Genomic DNA, 20,350 nt, shown 5'->3' with positions numbered 1-20,350 from the left:
CTACACTTAGGATTTGAGAATTTTAATGCATGTAAAATATGCCTGAATAAACTACTGCTACTAAAAAAAAAGTAATTAGACCTAAACCCATAATTCTCAAATGTCACCTGGATCTCTTATTGGCAGAAAAATCACACTAGACTTCATCAAGAGTAAATCATTCTCTCAAATCCTGCTCAGCCTTAAAATGCATTTTTTTCTTATTACAAAAGCAATATAGCCATGGCTCTGATACAACAACATTTTAGACTTTGGTGTATTTCTTTTTACTACTTTTTAGTATCTAAATGTTTAGATGTATATATACATTAAATATATACATCTCTATATATACACATATCACACATATATATGTGTGTATTCCACATATATAAAATATAAATGTTTTTATAAAATATAAAAATAAATATAAAAACAAAAATACAAAAAAATACAGCCATGGCTCTGATACAACACTTTACACTTTAGTGTATTTCTTTTTACTATTTTTTAAATGTTTTTTATTTATTTAGATGTATATATACATCTATATATATATACACCCATGCATATATATGTGTGTGCATGTGTGTGTCTATATACACACATATAATATACAGACACACATATAATTGTATATAGCACATGTGGAGTTTTAAAACATAGGATCTTACCCTACAAATTCCTTTATAATCTACTTTTAACACTTATGGAATATTGGAATATATCATGAAAGGCTTACTATGCCAATGAATGGTCATCTAGTAGAATAAGAGTTTTACAATTGCGTTCCGTGATGCCTTGGGGCTCTTCGTAGATGCCTCAGGTGTTGGGGACCAGAGTAGGGGAGAATATAAAGGTCAGGTGAAAGGCAGGAAGAGGGCAAGCAGTTGGAGTCTGTATCTGTCAATCTCATTCAACAAAGCTCCTTTTATTTGTTCAAAGATTCAGTTCTCGTGTAACATAGCATTTAAAAAAGGAATTCCATCACCAAAAATAAAATGAAAACAGAAATCAAGATCTATAACATTATTCTCATTTCTGCTTAATTTCTTTTCAAAATGAAAATAGCTTTATTGTTTTATACTTGTAAAAGTGACAGCTACACATTTTTCAAGATTCAAATAATCCAAAAATATAGAATAAAACATTGGAAGTCACCCATTAATCTCATTACTCCTTAGACAATTTGGAGTGTATGTGTGTATCAAAATATACTGTACATGTATCTTGTCCTGTCTTTTTTCCTTAACACACCCCTTTTTCCCACGTCATTAGTTGACTTTTAAAACATGACTCTTGATGATTTATTATTTGTGTTATTTTATTAAGCCTATTAATAGAAAAAAATACAAGTCAACCTTAAAGTTTAAGGAGAATTGGTTTTTTTTCTAAAAAGTGTAACTTTAATACATTGAATATTCATGTAAACATTGCAAATGGAACATTCTGCATGTAAACAACTCCCCCAGGTTTTAAAATCTCAGGGTGGCAGATCGTCATGCTGAGAAGGGCTTCTCAAAATTTTTCCACTGAAATCTCCCTAATGGCAAAGGAGGGTGTGATCCTGAATCCCCAAAGGTCTGGGGGAAGTTCTGGTGGCCTCTTCTGGACCCTAATGGTCTTTAGCATTTTTTGTTTGTCTTTAAATTTAACTTTTCCATCCCATGGCTATTTAACTCATCTCCTCTTCTCATACATTTAGTTTGTTTCAACTCTTTTTTATTATCATAAGCAGCACTGCAATGCATCTTTTTTTATATAATTCTTTGAATCTCCAGTTATTTCCTTAGAGATAAGTTCTAGATGTAAAATTATCAGGCCAATTGGTATAGATATTTTATGACTTTTTATATATATATATGCCAAATTATCTTTCAGAAAGAAGGTACTAATCAATAATCTCATCATTTTATCTCACCCTCACCAATATTGGATGGCATTGTAAAAAATGCCATTGATGTATGAAAAATACTATCTCATTACCATCCTTATTAGTATTTATTTACTAACTGAGATGAAAGAATTTCATGAGTTTGTTAGACATTTTGTGTCTTACTTTGTAGGATAGGATGTGTACTTTTATACTTTGTACATATTTTTAAGAGCATTTATTTTATTATTAATATTAATAATGTTGTTTAGAAAGAGCTCTTTATGGCCCAGCATGATGCCTCACGCCTATAATCTCAGCACTTTGGGAGGCCGAGGCGAGCAGATCACCAGAGGTCAGGAGTTCAAGACCAGCCTGACCAGCAGAGTGAAACCCTGTCTCTACTAAAAATACAAAATTAGCCAGGCGTGGTGGTGCATGCCTGTGATCCCAGCTACTCCGGAGGCTGAGGAAGGAGAATCGCTTGAAATCGGGAGGCAGAGGTTGCAGTGAGCTGAGTTTGCGCCATTGTACCCCAGCCTGGGCAACAAGAGTGAGACTCTGTCTCAAAAAGAAAAAAAAAAGAGCTCTTTAGGATTAAAGCGCAGCAATCTTTTGTCATAAGTAATCCTTCATTCCAATCTTTAATTGACATTTTAGTTTTACTTATAACACTTTATCTTTGTAGTGGTTTTTGTTTTTGTTTTTTGTTTTGTAGAGACGGAGTCTCGCTCTGTCGCCAGGCTGGAGTGCAATGGCTCGATCTCTGCTCACTGCAACCCCCGCCTCCCGGGTTCAAACGATTCTTCTGCCTCAGCCTCCTGAGTAGCTGGGATTACAGGCGCCTTCCGCTATGCCAAGCTAATTTCTTTTGTATTTTAGTAGAGATGGGGTTTTGCCATGTTGCCCAAGTTGGTCTCAAACTCCTGAACTCAAGTGATCCACCTGCCTCAGCCTCCCAAAATGCTGGAATTACAGGCATGAGCCACCATCCCTGGCCTGGACATTTTTTAGTATATGGTTTAAAGAAGGTATTTTTTTTTCCTTCTAACAAATTACTAAATTTGTCCTAACACTGTCGTTGGTGAATTCCCTTTTTTCTTGCTGATCCCAAATTTCATCTTAATCATACACTGAGTTCTTAAATCTACCAAGCTATTTTTCTTGGTTTTCCATTGTGTTCCATGGATCTATATTCCTAGTCTTGTGGCAACACCACACTTTTTACATTATTGTAGTTTTATATGTTTTAATATTTGTTTCCTTACATAAAAATTTAAAAAACTGTTTTAAATGTTTTATTGAAGTGTAATATACATAGGAAGAGTCCACATTTGATAAGTGAATGGCCCAATAAATTTTCACAGACTGACTGTGTCAGCCTAATCAACAGCCAGATCAAGAAATAGAGCATTACCAGCACCCCAGAAGCACCATCCTACCATCAAACTATCAACCTCTTCCAGCTGCTACCCACTCCAAGGGTGATGACTGTCTTGACTTTGATCAAGATTGGTTTTGCCTATTGTTGGACTTTATGTAATAAGAACCATATGGCTTCTCCTTTTGTATTTGTCTTCTTCCATTCAACTTTATGTTTTTGAGAGTCATCCATATTGTTGAGTATAGTTTTAAATTGTTCATGCCCATTGCTGTATAGTATTTCTTTGTGTAAATATGCCATGATTTATTCATTCATGCTACTATTGATTTGTATTTGGGTAGTTTCCAAGCTTGGAACTACTACAAATAATGCCGCTATGAGTGTTCTAGTACCTTATGTGAACATATGCATGCAATTCATTGGTGAGCATATGTATGCACTTCTGTTCAATCTATTCCTGGGAGTAGAATTACTGGGTCACAGAGTATGTATATATTCTTTATAGCAGATACTCACAGATAGCTTTCCAGAGTGGTTGTAGTAATTTACAATCCCATTAGCGGTGTTTAAGATGTCCAGTTGCCTACACCCTTACCCACACTTAGTACTTTCTGTCTTATTTAGCTGTTCTAGTGTGAGTGATATTGAGGTTTGAATTTCCATTTTCATGATGACTCATGAGGCCAAACACATTTTTGTAGCTTTATTGGTCATTTGTATATCTATGTAACTGTATCTTCAAGTTTTTTGCCTTCTTTTTATTGAGTTGCTTTAAAAAACTGACTACTAGGAGGTCTTCATATAGTTGGGATTTGAGTTCATTGTTAGATATGTATATTGTGAATATCATCTTTTACTCTTTGGGTTGCCTTTTAACTCTTTTGTGTCCTTTGATGACGCCGTTAACGTTTTAATACAATCTAATACATTACTTTTTTCTTTTACAGTTGCATTTTTGGTAACATGTTTAAGAAATCTTTGTTCTTCTCCAATATCATAATCATGTTTCTTATATAAGCTTAATGTTTCTTATCTTCAGATTTAGATGTACAATCCACTTGCAATTGATTTTTTTATTATAGTTTAAGTTTTAGGGTACATGTGCACAATGTGCAGGTTTGTTACATATGTATACATGTGCCATGTTGGTGTGCTGCACCCATTAACTCGTCATTTACATTAGGTATATCTCCTAATGCTATCAATTGATTTTTGTGTATGATGTGAGGTAGAAGGATCAAATATATCTTTTCATATGGGTATCCAACTGACCCAGAACCATTGATTAAGATGACTGTCTTTTCTCCACTGCCTAAGAGATGCACACTGTATGAATGAATATCACATAGCAATGAGCATGAATGATTTAAAACTATATTTGACGATATGGATGAATCTCACTAACATGGTTGAATGGAGGAAGACACATACGAAAAGGGCAGGAAATATGATTTTTTTGTATGTCACTAATCAGGCAACCAAGTATGTGGAAGACTGTAACCACCCAATTTTTTTTTTTTTTTTTTTTTTTTTTTTTGAGACAGAGTCTCACTCTATCACCCAGGATGGAATGCAGTGGTGCGGTCACAGCTCACTGCAGCCTCAACTTCCTGGGCTCAAGTGATTCTCCCACTTCAGCCTCTGGAGTAGCTGGGACTACAGGCACATGCCACCACGCCTGAGCTAATTGTTGTGTTTTTGTTGTTGTTGTTTTTGTTTTCTTTTTTTTGTAGATATAGAATCTTGACATGTTTCTCAGGCTGGTCTGGAACTCCTGGGGCTCAAGTGATCCACCTGCCTCCACCTCACAAAGTGCTGGGATTACAGGTATGGGCCTCCATGCCCAGTCTCTATTCTATCTCATTTATCAATTTAACTATTCTTGTGCAAATACCAAAATGCCTTAATTACTAAAACTTTAAAATAGATCTTACTCACTGGTAATATAAGCCCTGTAGCTTTATTCTTCTGCAAGGTTGCCTTGGCTATTCCTGGGTCTTTGGATTTTTATATAAATTTTAGTATAAGATTATCAATTACCACACAAATACTTGCTGTGATTTTTTACTGGGATTGTGCTCGTCTGTTTTTGATCTTCCCAATTAACTTCATTCTGTCAAGAATTAATAAAAAATCCCCTTGGATTTTTGATTCATATTTTATTAATTTCATAATTTAATTTGTCATATATTGAATTCTTTTTTATTATTTCATGACTGTGGACATTGATTTCTTCACCAGACCATCAGAAACTGTTGGAGAAGTTCTCGATCTATAATTCTTTTGTTTTCTGCATAATTTTATGGAATCTGTGGTCAAATAGCATTTAATATGTGTTTCCTGGATATACCTCCTAAACTCTTGCAAAATGATCTTATCAAATACTTTTCTTGAATATTCTGGCATGGGTGCTCCTTGGCTCTTCACTTCTTTCAAGTATTTATTTGAGTATTTATTAATTCGCCCAGGAGAGCCACTTGCATAGTGTAGTCTTAGGTATTGATACATACTATGCATTGTGCCATCTGTTAAATATTTAGGTATCTTCCTTTTCTTTAGAAAGCTTTCACTCCAATAAAGACAATGAATGCAAAACCAACTGTCTAAAATGTTGTCTTTTCAGTGCTAGAGATTTAGAGCTATGGGAAGGCTTAACTCTAGCTGAGAACCCACCGTGAGGTTGATAATTTTAGTGAAGTTGGAAGTTGAGCTACGTCTTGACACATGAGCAGGCATAGCGTCCACGACTTGGGGAGAAAATAGGGAGCATTCTGGGTGAGAAGAAAAAAGACATGAAAGCATGGAAATTCATTCGTCTCTGAGAAATATGGATGTAAGTTCAGTAACGCTGAGAAATAAGAGGGTGGAATGAGAGACAGGTGAAGCTGAGCATATTTAGGTAAAGAAGGTAAAGGTCAGATTATGAATGGCTTTTTTTTTTTTTTTTTTTTTTTTTTTTGAGACGGAATCTCGCTCTGTCACCAGGCTGGAGTGCAGTGGCTTGATCTTGGCTCACTGCAACCTCCACCTCCTGGGTTCAAGTGATTCTCCTGCCTCAGCCTCCCGAGTAGCTGAGACTACAGGTGCACACCACCACGTCTGGCTAATTTTTGTATTTTTAGTAAACACAGGGATTCACCGTGTTGGCCAGGATGGTCTCGATCTCTCGACCTCATGATCTGCCCATCTCGGCCTCCCAAAGTCCTAGGATTACAGGCGTGAGCCACCGTGCTCGGCCCATAAATGGCTTTTTAATATGAGCTGGTGATTTTTTTTTTTTTTTACTTTACTATTCAAGGTGGTTAATTTAAGAGAGTGTCGGCCGGGCGCGGTGTCTTATGCCTGTAATCTTAGCACTTTGGGAGGCCAAAGTAGGCGGATCACGAGGTCAGGAGATTGAGACCATCCTGGCTAACACCGTGAAACCCCGTCTCTACTAAAAATATGAAAAATTAGCCAGGCGTGGTGGCCGGTGCTTGTGGTCCCAGCTACTTGGGAGGCTGAGGCAGGAGAATGGCGTGAACCTGGGAGGTGGAGCTTGCAGTGAGCCGAGATCGCGCCACTGCACTCCAGCCTGGGAGACACAGCGAGACTCTGTCTCAAAAAAAAAAAAAAAAAAAAAAGAGAGTGTCATGATCAGACTTGCATTTGAAAAATATTACTCTAATAGCACAGAGGAGGGAGGACTATAGTGTGCAGAGGCAGTTAGGAGGTTACTGCCATAGTCCAGCTAAGAGATGAGAGTCTGGACAAAGCCACTGGGAATGGGGGTGGTGATTGAAATTATTCCAGAGATGAAATCCCTGTGACTTGGTGATTGACTGGGTGCAGGTAGGTGCAGAGGGCATCCTGGATGTCATGGGATGTCACTTGCTAAGCCTCTGGGTCATTGGGTTAAACAGAGCAGCTATTCTGAAAGTATGCCAGCATGTACCATTGATTGGCAGCTGTGTGAAAAGGCACAGCAAAATGCTGCTTTATTGTTTCTCAGAATAACCACATTCTTGCCACATGATTTCATTGTACAGGATTTGTAGATTCTTTTGCATCTTATCCATCTGTGTATTTACTGCTGGTCTCCTGGGAAGAGAGAAGACAGGTTATTTCAGAAATACAAACCCAAAGCAAAAACATTCCCTCCACGTGGCTGCTCTGAAATTAGATTAGTTTGTCAGATTAGATTGGAAAGGAATCTTAAATCATTTAGTACAAACTGCTCATTTTGTAGATGGGGAGGCTATATCCAAGAGAGGAAAAATGATTTGTTATCCAGTAAGTGGAACCATGGGCTCTATCTGAAAATAGTGACAAACAGTAGATCAGCATGGTCAAAAGTAAGGAATCAGATAGCTCTGGGCTCTGCTGCTTACCAGATGTGCGCTCTGGAAACTGTTATTTAAGTTTGTCTGAACACCAGTGTACTTGACTACAAAATGGAGTTGTTGCAAGAATTAAATAAAAAGATTGCGTGTTCACAGGGATGATGCATCTGAGAGCTCAGTGCAAGACGGTGATGACGAAGATGAAGATGCTGTGAGTGATGATGATGATGAGGAGGAGGAGGATGTAATTGAAGGAGCTTGGGCTTTGCCATCAGTACAGCTGAGTTAAAATGTCTATTACTAGTTGTTTGACCTTGTTATAATGATCTAACTTCTATAACTATCAATTTAATTATACATAACGTAGAGGTAAGAATCTTGATCTTGCACTATTTTGAGAATAAAGCAAAATAAGATGTATATTTAAAGTATCTAGCACAGTGTCTGGCACAAGGGAAATGGTCAACTAAAATTTACTTTCCATCTCTGAATCCAGACTTCTTTTTCATCTCCTTCTTCTCCTTCCCTTCCTCTCTCTTCTTCTTCTTCATCCTTCTCTAATAAAATTATTTTTATTAATACACTTTATTTTTTTAGAGCAGTTTTGGTTTCACAGCAAAATTGAGTGGAACACAGACTTCTCATATAACCCCTGCCCCACCTGCACAGCCTCCCCCATTATCAACATCTCCCACCAGAGAGGCACATTTTTTACAACTGAGTAACCTACATTGACACATCATTATCACCCAAAGTTTATGTTAGGGCTCACTGTTGGCATTGTACATTCAATGTGTTTAGACAAATGTATAATGACATGTATCTATGATTATAGTATCATGCAGAATACATTCACTGCCCTAAAACTCCTCTGTACTCTGCCAATTCATCTCTCCCTCCTACTAATCCTTGAAAACCACTGATCTTCTTACTGTCTTCATTAGGTCTGCCTTTTCCGGAATGTCGTATAGTTGGAATCGTACAGGATGTAGCCTCTTCAGACGGTTTCTTTCACTTAGTAATGTGCATTTAAATTTTCTCCAAGTCTGTTCACGGCTCACTTATTTTTAGTGCTGAATAATATTCCATTGTCTCGTGTATGGTGGTTTATTTATTCACTCACTGACTAAAGGACATCTTGGTTGCTTCCAAGTTTTGGCAATTATGAATAAAGCCACTATAAATAAAAGTGAGCAAGATTTTGTAGATATAAGTTTTCAACTCCTTTGGGTAAATACCAAGGAGCATGATTGCTGTATCTCATAGTAAGAGCATATTTAGTTTTGTAAAAAACCATCAAACTGTCTTCCAAAGTGGCTGTACCATTTTGCATCAATACCAACAATGAATGACAGTTCCTGTTGCTTCACATTCTAGCCAGAATTTGTTGGTGTTCTGCATTTTGGTCATTCTAATAAGTGTGCAGTGTATTGCACTGTCGTTTTGATTGTTTTGATTTGTGTTTCTCTGATGGCATATGATGTGGAACATCTTTTTATGTAATTATTTGCCATCTGAACATCTTTGGTGGGATTTCTGTTAAAGTCTTTGTATCATTTTTTTAAGAATCAGGTTTGTTTTCTTTTTGTTGTTTTAAGTGTTCTCTGTATATTTTGGATAAGAGTTCTTTATCAAATAGATATGTCTTTTGCAATTATTTTCTTCAGGATGTGGCCAGGAAACACCACAGTGTTCTCTTGACAGGGTCTCTTGCAGAGCAAAACTTTTTAATTTTACTGAAGTCCAACTTAACAATTCTTTTTTCTGGATTATGCCTTTGGTGTTGTATCTAAAATTATCTCTGAACTCAAGGTCATCTAGATTTTCTCCTATTATCATCTAGGAGTTTTGTCATTTTGCATATTTTATACTTAGGTCTGTGATCCATTTTCAGTTAGTTTTGGGTAAAGGTGTAAGGTCTGTGTCTACATTCGTGAGGTTTTTTTTTTTTTTTCTTGCATGTGCATGTTCAGTTGTTCCAGCTGTATTTGTTGAAAAGACTTTTTTCCCTCCATTTTATTGCTTTTGCTCCGTTGTCAAAGATCAGCAGGCTATATTTTTGTAGGTCTATTTCCAGGCCCTCTATTCTGTTCCATGGATCCATTTGTCTCTTTCTTCCCTAGTACCATGCAGTCTTGATTATTGTAGCTTGATAGTAAGTCTTAAAATCAGGTAGCATCTCCAACTTTGTTCTCCTTCAATATTGTACAACCTTATTTTTTATCTTTATGCTATATTGTCATTTATTCATTATCTGGATATCTAAAAATATGTATTACCATCATTACTCCTAAAGCCACTCTTCTCCATTCCACATGAACTTGTTCTTTACAATGTATGTCCACCTGTCTTGTAGCTTGTAGATGATGCCAGACACTGGCACTCCACTCAGAGAATCCCTGGGTATCAACTTTGGGACAAGGACACTTCCCCTAGGGAAATCCTCACCCTTCCAGATACTGGAGGCAGTAAATGTGGTCTCCCACCTGGTTCTCACATCTCCATCAAGACAGCATTTGGCAGATATAATTAATAATTTATTGTTTGGAGACATTTGCTAGTTTCCTTGCTTCAGCAATTCAAACAATATTTTATCTTTTTGGTGGTTGTTTTTGGTGGGGTCCTAGGAATGAGAGCGGAATGAAACGCTTCTGAACCCCTTTTCCTGAGCCAGGCTCATTTCCTTCAGATACTACAAAAAAACCTAAATAGCTTTATACTCAGGGATCTTTTGTAAAAGCGGCAGGTCTTCTGGCTCTAATGCAGGCAGACCAGCTTGACAGCTTACTGTGGCTGAACATGACTGAAAATCAGGTCAGGGATTGTCACCCGAGGAGAACAAAAAGTTGGTAACCAGCAACGAAAATGTCCCTGTTGGTTGTAGATGGAGGCGCATCACACAACTGGCAAGTACCCGCCTAAGGGGGGTCCATCTTTTCTGGAACTACAACATCCCATCTGTTCACTTTTATGCCTTAATATCCCCAAAGTCACTCTCGCCAAACGCTAAAGGGCACATATTTATTGTCTTAATTAAAGTGAATAGGTTTGAGGATTTTAAAAAAGAACTTTGAAGCTATCCAAGGGCGTTCCAAAATCAGAGAAGGGAAAGCTTACACCAGAATGCATCAGAGTGACATAGCTCATCCCCGGCTCCCTGATTTAGGTATGAAAAGAGCACTGAGGTTATCTCAAAGACAGTTCAGGGAAGGAGGAATGGCAATGGGTCTGGAAAGGATACCAACTTGCCAACAAATTTTTTTTTTTTTTTTGGAAGAAAAGGAGAAAGGGAGCAAAGAAGAAGAAAGGAAAAACTGAAAAAAGAAACATTGAGGCTCATGTCTTTGTTTTGTTTCTCAAAAGATTCCATTAGACTCAATATGTCATTCTAAGTGCACCTGGATATAGCGCAGATTTAGATAACTCTCTCCTCCCCTTCTGACCTTTATTACGACTACAAAAATCCTGTGTGTGAGGGATAAATAATGCATGCTCTCAGCCAAGAAGGGAAAGAAGACCCAAGGAAAAATTGCAGAATAGGGTAAGCAACATTTCTTTCTCTAGTATATTTTTTATTTCTGACCTACTTCCTCCTACCTCCAACTCCACCCCTTGCCCTCTCTTCTCCAACAATCAGGACCTGAAAACCTGGAAGTAGAGTGCTGGAGAGCATAGGTTTGGGAGTCATACCTGCATTTAAAATACTTACAGCGATGACATGTCAATTGTGTGATCCTAGGCTAGTCTCTTCTCTTCTCTCTGCCTTGATCTTTGTAAAATGAGGATACCCACCTTAGCGTGCTCGGTATCAAAGGCTTTGGAAGGACAATAAATGAAGATGTATGCAAATGAACCTTCTCAACTGCTCCATAGGGAGCAGACAGAAAAGAGAAAGGAAGTCTATTCTGGTCAGTTGTGGGCCTGACACATTAGGGGATGAGCTCTAGTGGGAGGAGTCACTTCTCAGTGAGCCTAGAATTACTTCATAGAGGTAGGAGAGAGCCCAGAAACCTAGTCAGATGCCCCAGTCTGGCTTCAGTGGTAGCAAAGGGAACAAAGGCTTGACAGTCACCTGTGGGTTGAGGGGCTTGTTTTGTTTTTGTTTGTTTGTTTTACCACGTTGAGAAGTCAAAAACCCTCTGCTTCCTGCAGTTATAACAGAAACAGATGAAGAGACAGCATTGAACTCAACTCAGTTCCCAAATTGAAATCAAAGATGAGTCTCACACAACAATAATTGTCTGTCTACATGTATGTTTGCCTCTTATTCATGCCTCTATTTTGCTGAGGACTGTTTTCCAGCTGGTGGTTTAAATAAGGCCCCAAGCACTTCACCCTCAAACGTTTGGATTAGAAAATGAAGTGGAAAAGGAAATGATTGTAGGGCAAAAAATTCAGCTTGGCTACTTAATGCCTGTGGGAGGAAGTTGTAGGCAATAACAGAAATAAAGTTTGGGGATTGTTTGCTCATTTGTATATTGTCCCTGATTCCCCAGTTACATGCCTAATTAAGAGCTGGACAGTTAGGCAAACAGTTTAAATGTATGATAAGGGAGTTTGGGATTAATACCCAGTATAAGAAGAGGCACATCTGGTCCTTAGAAAATCGTGGGAAGAAGTATCCCTGCAGTGTGTTTTTTGGAGCCCAAGCCTCTGCTGCTCTGCAGGCATTTCTGAAACTTTCTGATACTGCTTCAACTTCCTGTGTCTTTTCATTCTATCTCTAGAACATTAAATGTCAGAGATGGAAGAGATCTCCATGGAGGCAAAATCCGAGATCTGAGGAAGGGAACGAGCTGCTTGACGACACAGGAGTGGGCACCTCAGGGCTGGACAGGCCTTCAGATGCCCAGTTGCTCTGTACCCTCTTCTCCCATCTGCCCCCACCAGTGCCCCAACCTTGGCTGTCTCTCATCTAGTCCCAAACATTTTCAATGCTTCTGCTCTCTTGGCGCCCGACTTCTCCACTCTCCTCCACATTTTCCTCCTAGACTTTCCTTTACCCCCTTGTAAAACTAGTCTTCAGAGCCTCCATTTCCTATTAGGTTGATAGGCCTAGGTAGAAAAAGGATGTGTCTGTGTGGCTGAATAGAGCCATCTCTCATGAAGGCAGGAGCAAGCAGGTATTTCTGATTGACCTCAGTGATGGTCCTCACCACACCTGCTCTTTAGATCTCTGGGAAGATGAGAAGGTCAAGCTCCTCTGTGGACTCTCTCTTCATGCCCTGCCCATGGATGCACCACTGTAAGTTTTCTACAGACAACAAGTGATTTGGGGTAATCACAGAAGAATCCCCTTTCTTGTTCCTGTTCCAGTTTCACTGGGTGTTTCAGAATTACAGTCTCACAAAAGGAATCCAGCTGAAAGAAGGGAGCTGAGTTGCTGTGCAGAGTAGTGCTGTGGCACTGCTGGGCAAAAGGAGGCAACCAGCTTGCCAGGGTGAGGATGTTGAAAGCCTCAGTGCCATTCCTGTAACCCAGAGAAATCCTTGACTCTGGATGCAAAGGGTAGTTGGAGAATTTGCTCAGGAATTGCTTGAGGAATCTGCACAATCATCTTCTTCCATTCTTACTTCCTATTAGAGGCATTCTTGCCATTTCCATGGCAACTGGGAGGCTGCATGGGTGTCATTGAACAATTGCTTGAGGAGAGATGGGAGGGCCATCAGGTGGGGCAGGTAGGTACAGAGGCTGAGAGCTATAAATCTTCCCATGTTGTCCTTACCTGTGGTTTTAACAGGGTGAGCCCCAAAAGGAGATGCAGGAATGTAAGGATCATTATTCATTTTGTGACCTCAAGGCCCCAGATGTCCATCTGAAGTCATAAAGATGTGTGATGCCACTAGAGATTGGCACTAGAAAGATCCTGTGGCCCTTCTTCCTATCATAGGCTTGGCTGCCCTCTTCTCTGCCCACACTTTTCTTCCTTTGCCTTCTTCTCCAAGCTTCTGTCAGAAGGCAAGCTTAGGACCAGAGGAAAAGGCATACCTTTCTTTAGCTGGGGGATGGCTGGTCTGAGGGGGATGGAAAATATAACACAGAGGTTAAGAGCAATGTCTGCTTTCTGGCTATGGAATTTTGACTGTCAGTTCCTTCATTAGTAACGTAGAAATGATGATAATTCTTCCTACATAAAAAAGGCTGCCATGAGGATTAAATGGGTTCATACATGTGTGACACTTCATGCCTGTCGTGTAGATGGTCCTGTAGAAGCAGGGTGACTTTATATCTGATGTGTCTAGGATAGTCCTGTTTTTGCCTGTTTTTCCAGGGTAATTGTTGAATGGCTCCCTTTACATTTGCAAATTATCTAAGGTTTGGATGCGAATTATGTTATTGCTCCGTAAATAGAGTTAGCTGTTTTACTGTGGGCAGTGATCCAGTATTTTAAGACTTATAGGGTGAGATGACACAAGCTAGCAAGTGAGGTAAGCAAGAGTTTGGCTTCAGAGCATCTGCAATCAACCCATTCGGGTTTAACTGCGTTTATCTTGGAAGAGAAAGAATGCCCTGTAACACAAGTTTTGCCCTTCCCCACCCACTCCCACCTCTTGGTGAAATGTTCCAAGAACCAATAAGAGGACAGCCCTACCAAGGTCCCATTCAGTGATGCACATTCAGAAGGCAAGTTTTGAGAGCCCTGCACAGGAGTTGCTTTCTTCTCTGCTACAGGTCAGATAAGTAGGATCAGGGTGCTGGGTCACCAAAGAAGCAGCAGAGCCATGAGTTCCCAGATACACAGTAACTATCTAGAGATGACCACAGATGCAAGACCTTCTTCCCTGGGAGAAGGGCTGGGGTCAATCTTGGCAGACCATTGCCACAGGGACCAGCTTGTCTTTATGTTGCCAGAGTAGCAGGCTCAAAGCTCGACTGGAGGGTAGGTCCTTGTGTACTTCAGATTATGATCCATCTATTATTTATCTATCTATCTATCTATCTATCTATCTATCTATCTATCTATCATCTATCTCTATCTATCTATCTATCTATCTATCTATCTATCTATCTATCTGTCTGTCTGTCTTTACTGTCATCAATACAATGACTGCTTCTCATTCTAATGCTCTAGACTCTGGAGTCAAATCCAGCTCTTCCACTAACCAGCTGTGTAACCTTGAGCAAGTTCCTTATCTTTTCCACATCTCACATTTCTGTTCTGTAAAGTGAGGATGATAACCATATCTACCCCATGGGGTTGTTTGAGAATTTTAAGCCATTCATGCCCTACTCAGAGCATGTGCTTGGTGCAAGCGAGCACTATAGTAACTATTGATGTTGTTAACACATTATTTCCTTCCTATTATCCTTCAGAGGGAGTTCTTACCTTCTCATCCCATCTCTTTAGTTTTCTTAATATAACTGTAAATTAAAATAAAACTCTTCACTTTGTTAGGAAGAGGACCATGACTTGCTTAGGCCCGACTAACACTTGCACTCACCATTTCGTTACACAGATGGCAAACCAGGAAAACAGAGCTCAGTGTAGAAGGGAATTGGGCAGCCTCTGTTCCTGTTTGGCTCTGTCCTTGAAGAAAGTGATAAGAAGTGCACAGATTTTGGAATTAGACAGACCATGGTTTGAAGTCTGGATCTTCCAGTTGTAACCAGGTGGCATTGGGTAAATTATTTAACCTCGGTACCTGAGTTTACTAATGATATAGGACTTAAGAAGAAATTATTTAGGCAGATAGTGAGGATATGGAAGTCCTTGGTAAGGTTTTCCTTTTTTAAGGAAAAGTAGCCCCAAAATCATTTTCTTTTCTAACAAACAGCAACCTGTAAAATTGAGCAGCAGACATAGACAAGCAAGCTGGGAGCTTGCACGAACGAAGGCTACCTGGGACTAGGAATGTTGAAAATGGTGGCTCCATGTTCCCTTCTCTTTGCCAGCCATGTGTACAGTAAGGAGCAGACAACATGGCGCCAGCCAAGTGAAAAGCCCATTTGCATAAGATTAGGGTGGGGTGGCCAGTGTTCCCCACATGCTATGTAAACATCACACCTGGTCCAACCAATCTGTGGGCCCTATGTAAATCAGACACTGCTTCCTCAAGCCTGTCTGTAAAATCTGGTGCACTCAACCATGGGCCAGAATTCCCATTCGGGCAGCCCTCTCTCTCACAAGAGAGATAGCTGTTCTCTTTTCTCTTTCTTTTGCCTATTAAATCTCCACTCCTAAACTCACTCCTTGTGTGTGCCTGTGTCCATCATCTTCTTGGCGTGAGATGATGAACCCTGGGTATTTACCCCAGACAGCTGCACCACTTGACTAATACATAATACAGGGAAAATTGCATGGTTCTTGCAGGGGTTAATGTGTGAAAAATTCCTAGCAGAATTTCTGGCATGCAGCAGTATTCCATAAATGTTGACTCCTTGTCCCCTCCTGCTATTAGGTTGTAAGCTCCTTGTGGGGAAGGAGGCTGTGTTTGTTCACTATCCTACCTCTCAGCACTTAGCACAGTGCTAGTAACTGAGCAAGCAATCAGTCAGTATTCACTACATGAGTGCTGAATGAATAGATTTTTCGTGCATTACATACCTTCTCATAAGTAAATATATTAACTTTCTGCTTACTGCATCATGGCTAATCACTTCTAGAGATGAAGGCTTTGGGGATTTAATGATTTTTGAAAACTATATTCAAGGTTAAATTACAAGTCAAGCCAAGACTTTAAACTGCTGGAAGCAATTTCCTCATATTTCAACAGTTGCTCAACCTCATTCAATTTATTTATGCAAAGTCTTCGAATCCCTCCTCCTTGCGTTTTCCCACATCCTGGGTACGCACATCATGGCAACATCCTTGCTGCATTTCCCTGGAAATAAAACAAAGGCATTGAACACAGTTTAAGGCTGAAATGCCTCAGGCCTTGTGTTGTCAAAAGGAATTAACTAGAAGGTGAGGGGATGCTTGTTCTTGATATCACTCACTTCACTTCCTTAGTTCTGCATTTACTCACAATGTGCAAGGGATGGTAAAGGTAGATGGATTTTGAAATTGGCTTTTCTCCTGGCCTACCCACAGCTAACTCATGAGCCTCATTCCTCCCTAAAACTGCATGAAGGGCTATATCTCCTGATGGGGTGGATGGGGTGGGGTTGAAACTGCCTTTGCAAAGATTACAAGAGTGGGAGAAGTCTAGCATGGTTGACCCCATCTTCCTTCTAGCCTCACAGGCTGAGCATAGGCCAAGCTAACCATAGGAGCAATTTAGTTTATATTTAACTTTGAAGCATGGATGATAATAATTCCTTCCTAAAATGAATCCCCTGCTTGCTCAGGGACTGAAATTTCCTTTGTAAGTCTAATGAAAGGCCAAAAGAGTAGGATTATGGGAGGGGCCTGAATTTTGCAAAGATGTAGATGTAGCTAAAGGATAACCAGTTATTGTCTCCTAGCTTGCCTTTCTATAATCCCTTGCTGCTCAGGAGTCATGTGGCCAAAGGTCACCAGATCTGTGACTTCCTCAGTTGCTTCTATAGGTAATGTCACCATTGTACAGCCTCAGATTGCTCTTTGAAATGTTTTCAAGATTTTTGCATTCTGACAGCCAAATGACTCCACCCATATCTGGGACTCATGACTCAACTGGTCCTGTGGCCCCCACCCAGAGGCAGACTCAGCACATGAGGACTGAATCCTTATGAGTTCATCCCCAACCGATCAGCAGCCTCCATTTCCCAGCCCCCTGTCCACCTAATTATCCATAAAAACCCTAGCTTCTAAGTTCCTGGGGAGACTGATTTGAGGTATAACTCCCATTCTAAGACTTAGTATCTAAGACTGAGCATCTGGCCAGATACAACAGCAATCATTTGGGGGGGAAAAAAAAAACAACAAAAAAAACTGTGGCCCTTCTCTGTGAAGGACAACCACATTTTCTTTTATGAGAGGCAGTCATTTTCCTGAGGTTGTAACAAGGACTTTGTGTGTGTGTTGTCGGGAAGAGGGATGGATACTGTTGGAGACACTTTTTGAGAAATAGCAGCTGTCTCTCTTTATTATGTAGGGACCTGGGAAGGTGTAGACCGATCTGCAAATGGATCCTGTAGATCCACACGGCCGAAACGGAACAAGATGGTAACTACGATCCTAGAAACATTTGATGAGGGAAATAAGCAAGGCAGAGAGTGGTGGCACTCACCAGGGTTCATGGGCTGGAGAGAAGGGGCCAGGTAGATTGCTCAGGGAGACCTAGTTGAAGCTCCGTGTGTAAATGAGTCTGGAAGGGTCTCAGCACCTGGTTCCCCTGACACGGTGTATAGACCTGAGTAACAACAGTTGAACATGTGTACTTGTGAACTAAGGGAAATGTAACCACAGCTCCCCACTGTGCAGTGATCTAGGCCAGCACCAGCATGCCTTGGCTGTGGTGGTAAGTGTCTCTAGACCTGTATGAGATCGTTCTTCCACAGTGACCTCTGGTGGTAGTTGGGGGCAATTGCACTTGGCCTTGGAGGAGATGGCCCTGATTGATATTTTAAAGCAAGCTTGTCCAGCCCGCCGCTCAGGACAGTTTTGAATGTGGCCTGACACAATTTGTAAACTTTCTCAAACATTATAAACATGTTTTTGCTTTTTTGCTTTTTTTTGCTCATCAGCTATCGTTAGTGTTCATGTATTTTACGTGTGGCCCAAGACAAAGTCTTATTCCAATGTGGACCAGGGAAGCCAAAAGATTGGGCATCCCTGTAAAGCAAGAGTGACTGACAAAGCCCTGGAGCTCTTGGATAAGTGGTGAGAATAAATACAGGGAAGATAAAATAATATCAAGAAGCAAGGAGAGAGATTCTGGACTTCATGCTGATTAGGAGAAATGGTTTGAGTGATTCATTTAATAACAACAAAAATATCTGACTGTAATTATACCCCAATTACTGAAATATCTCATACCAGTTGCAAAATTTTTTGTTTAACTATTTTACTTATTTATTTATTTATTGAGACAGGGTCTTGCTCTATCACCCAGGCTGGAGTGTAGCAGCATGATCACAATTCACTGCAGCCTCAAACTCCTGGGCTCAAGCAATCCTCCTTCCTCAGCCTCCTGAGGAGCTGAGACCATAGGCACATGCCACCGTGCTTGGCTAAATTTTAAAATTTTTTGTAGAGACAGGATCTCACCATGTTGCCCAGGCTGGTCTCAAACTCCTGGGCTCAGGTGATCCTCCTGCCTCAGCCTCCCAAAGTGCTGAATTACAGAGGTAAGCCAATGCATACAGCTGGCAAACTTATGTTGTGTGCAACACTTTGCATATAGGTGAATTTCAGGATATGTTTGTTGAATGAAGAGGATGGAATTATGGCTCATCAAAATCCACACTCTGATAGAAACTTCACATACTTATCCATTTTATTTCTTACAAGCTGATAAATGTTGTTACCTCATTCTACCGATGAGCTGTTGAAGGACCCATCTCCAGTAGTGACTGGTGGAAACAGTATTGGAACCCAGAGCTGATTCCTGAACCCCTGCCAGCCCCACTCTGTCATCTCCTTGGTCAGTTGGGATGCTGCCTGGGTATCTGCTGCAGCCTTGGGCACGGAATTGTGAAACAGGTGATTTGGATGATATAGTTAATGGAGGCCTGGGGTCGGTGAAAGTGGTTTAATTGAAACGAAGTCAAGGAAAGTTTTACAAAGGGAGAAATTAGGTGTTTTCTCCTGAGAGCTATGATCTGGTGAGAGGATTATGGTACTGAAAATCCTAGCAAAGGCATCAACCAGCAATACTTGTGAGTTCCATTAGTTACAATCATCTATTATTGGGGATGAGAATAAAAGAAGGGAATAAAAGAAAGAAGGGAATAAAAGAAAGTAAGTTAAAGGTGTTTGTACTGAAAGCCAGAAAAAAAAAAAAAGTCAGCCAGGTGGGAAAATAAAAGAGAAAAAGAGAAATATTTTGATAAAACTGATACATTGAGATTATTCAACTGAAAGAAATGTTAAGTGTATATGGGTGATTTTGCAAGAAGTCATGCCGAAATCACGTGAGGTTAATTATTTTGACCCCCATATTCTGCTCCCACACTTGACTGAGGACATTCCAGACTGGAAATGACACCACTGCCCTCAGTAACATGTCTACAGCAACTAATGATCTCTCTGGAGTGTAGCTCAAGTTCCTGGAGTGCAACTGTAACTCTAGAAGCAAATTGGCTTTGCATTAATGGCTTCGACATAATTGCTAGTAGTTTCTGGTCCGTTCTGGCAAGAAACACAAAGAATGCAATTGTTAAGTACTCTTTTTTCTTTTTTTTTCTTTTCTTCTTTAAGGGCCTATGGTTCATCCTGCAATATCAGAGAATATGCAACTGTTGGAAGCTCATTTGTGCAGAAGCACTAGTTAGACCAAGTCCCAGGATGGTGGGGACTTGAACTGCCTCATGTACATTGTACCCAAGAGCCTGGCCCATGAAAGTAAATCAGTGGATACTTGAATAAAGAGAAGAATATGCGCTGAAGTTTTCTTTGAGGACATTTTTTTTTTCTTTCCATAGTTTTGAGCATCTCTGATGTTTTGAGATTTCTGCCAGTCTTTGAGGATGTAATGCTCAATTAGACTTGTTCTCTGTCCTCAAAGAGCTTATATAATAGTGAGCTAATTCTCCTGTTTTGAGAGACAGGGGAAAATGTTATGTTATAATGAGTCATTCAGACTCTATCTACTAGGCCTGACTTTGTTACTTTTTAAAAAACATTCTTCCACTCCTGCTTCGATATCTCTGTATGCAAGATTCAGAGACACGTATGATGCCCCTTAGAAGGGGTTCTGACATGCAAAT

The 20,350-nt window shown here is 40.0% G+C and overlaps 1 protein-coding gene and 2 long non-coding RNA genes across 3 annotated transcripts in view; 2 read left to right on the top strand and 1 right to left on the bottom strand.

Moving 5' to 3' along the window:
- Window positions 1–20,350, top strand: part of LOC129051079 (acid-sensing ion channel 2) — a 388,338-nt gene that overhangs the window by 23,855 nt on the left and 344,133 nt on the right. The window lies entirely within an intron of this gene.
- Window positions 7,179–13,295, bottom strand: LOC129051080 (uncharacterized). Its single transcript, XR_008515115.2, has 3 exons — window positions 11,268–13,295; window positions 8,036–8,115; window positions 7,179–7,316 (listed from the first exon to the last, which is right to left on the bottom strand). It is a non-coding gene; the product is annotated as an uncharacterized LOC129051080 (long non-coding RNA).
- On the top strand, window positions 13,204–20,025 carry LOC134760595 (uncharacterized). Its single transcript, XR_010138369.1, has 6 exons — window positions 13,204–13,236; window positions 15,016–15,179; window positions 17,575–17,645; window positions 18,167–18,302; window positions 18,933–19,124; window positions 19,842–20,025. It is a non-coding gene; the product is annotated as an uncharacterized LOC134760595 (long non-coding RNA).

Source organism: Pongo abelii, chromosome 19 (genome assembly GCF_028885655.2).
Source record: "Pongo abelii isolate AG06213 chromosome 19, NHGRI_mPonAbe1-v2.0_pri, whole genome shotgun sequence".
Taxonomy (NCBI): Eukaryota; Metazoa; Chordata; class Mammalia; order Primates; family Hominidae; genus Pongo; species Pongo abelii.
Note: the sequence above shows the minus strand (reverse complement) of the source record. Positions and strands in the feature narration are given on the sequence as shown.